Genomic DNA, 2,369 nt, shown 5'->3' with positions numbered 1-2,369 from the left:
CGGGTTTGAACTGTGTTTCTTCCAGGAGACTTGGGCCTGTGATCCTATTTACCTCCAAGGCTACCTAAATTTTTCAATCCCGGCATGTCGAGGCCCTAGGGGTAGACCCAAAGGAGGCCTCACAGTCTGGATTAGACAGAGTTCCGGACTTACTGTGAAAATGTGGGACTTGGGCTGCAGAGATATTCAAATGCTACGAATTTCCTCAGTAGAGTGGGGTGTGATAGATTTATATAATGTCTATGCCAGAGGTTGCAATAATGGGAGTTCCCCCACTTTAGAGGCTCTATTTAATTTTCTGCAATCAAAGTCCCTTGGGAACAGAATAGTAATAGCTGGGGATTTAAATAGGACTTTTGAGCCTCTAGACAGTACCGAAAACCCATTAGGACAGGAAGAGGACAATCTATGGGGTGTTCCCTCCCTGAATCTTGCCCCTGTCAAACGTTGGTCTAAAGATATTCTTTCCTTAAATGCTATGTGTTTAGAATATGGGATGCGTGCCCTCAATGGTAGAACAAAGGGAGATAAGGAAGGTATGTGCACATATGATAATGGTCATAATAGAAGCAGGATAGACTACGTTATTTGTAGTCTTAATCTTTGGCAGGGGGTTTGTGACATGGAAGTCAAGGGCAGGATAGAAAGTGATCACAACCCCCTCTGTGTGACCCATACCTGGTGGAAGCACACTCAGCCTTATCTACATGCTAGTAATGGGTTGCTCCCAGACATGGCGAATAATATGCGTAGATTGAAATGGCCCTCAGTGTTGGCGAATGCAGCCTCCATGGATTTTATTGGGTCTGAAGTGGACAAAGCAATTCTTTCCATGGAATTAGCTAGTGCAACACTGCCAGGATCTAGGGCGATCACTGAAATCCATAACAATCTTTTCGCCACCCTAAAGCCATACTTTATGAGAACATGTAAGGGTAATCGCACAGCTTCCTCTAAACCAGCAGGGTGGTTTAACAAACAGTGCAGGGCAGCCAGGTTAACACTGGGTAATGCTATCAGAAGCAGGGACAGTGTAGCAATCAAACCTGCCAGGAAGCAATACAACACTAGCATTTTCTTGGCCAAAAAAGACTGGGATGAGAAGCATTGGGAGGAATTGAAGGAGGCCTCTGGAGCAAAGGATTCCAGGCTTTTCTGGAAGATAGTAAAGTGGGGCAGAGGCGGTACCCCAAACAAACCGGATAATAATGTTGCTGAATCCGATTGGGTGAATTACTTTAGGCCCCAATATGCTGAAACAAAGGAGTGGGGTGGTGGGGATGTAATCTTGGCTGTATTTCCTAAGGATGATTTGTTTTCCGCCAAGGAAGTTGAATCTGTAATTAGCTCCGTTCAAGGGGGTAGGGCCCCGGGATTAGACGGGATACCCTCGGACGTTTTTAAAAATGATAAAGATAGGTGGGGCAGATATGTGCTCCTATTGGGGAACGCAATTGCAAAGGGTGCGCAAGTCCCGGAACAGTGGAGGGGAGCCATCATTATACCCGTCCACAAAAAAGGAGATCGATCCCTTCCAGCTAACTACAGGCCCATAAGTTTGATTGCCACCGTCCAAAAAGTAATTGGGAAGATGGTGGTAAACAAACTTATGGACTGGGTGGATGAAAATGATTCTCTTTCCCCTTTTCAGGCAGGCTTTCGAAGGGCTACCAGTACCATCGACCAGGTGTTTCACTTCACTATGTTACGGTGGGGGACGGTTCTTCTTGGTGGGGGCAGCCTGTATGTCGCTTTTGTCGACCTGCGGGCTGCCTTCGACCTAGTCCCAAGGGGTAAGCTCTGGGCAGTGTTAAGTAAGATAGGCATTCCCGCAGAATTGCTTACTTTGGTTATGAGGTTGCACGAATGCAATTTTGCCAAAGTACAGTGGGGGACAAATGGCCAATCCTCAACTGACTTCCCTGTGGAGCGTGGGGTGCGCCAAGGTTGTGCAATGGCGCCCTTGCTCTTCACATTATATATCAATGGGATAGTCAGTAGGATGCAGGATGCTAGTGTGGATGCGCCTTCGTTGGCGGGCATCAGGGTTCCGATCCTGATGTTCGCTGACGACACTTTGATAATATCCAAAACCCCAGCTGGATTGCAACGGGCCCTGAATGTTTTTGATGACTTTTGCCAGGAGCATGGCCTGGAAGTAAACATAGGCAAGACCAAGCTGATGGTTTTCTCCCAAGGACAGAAGCCTCGCCCTAGGATACACTTGAATAATATTGGGCTTGAGGTCGTAAGGGAGTTCACCTACCTAGGGGTACAAATCGCAAGTAATTATGGTTGGTCCCACCACATAGAAAAGGCGGTCCTGAAACATCAGCAAATATCGGGGGCCTTACGGGTGGAGCACAATA

The sequence above is a fragment of the Lissotriton vulgaris genome, chromosome 9 (assembly GCF_964263255.1).
Source record: "Lissotriton vulgaris chromosome 9, aLisVul1.2, whole genome shotgun sequence".
Lineage (NCBI taxonomy): Eukaryota > Metazoa > Chordata > Amphibia > Caudata > Salamandridae > Lissotriton > Lissotriton vulgaris.
This window is presented reverse-complemented; position numbering follows the sequence as displayed.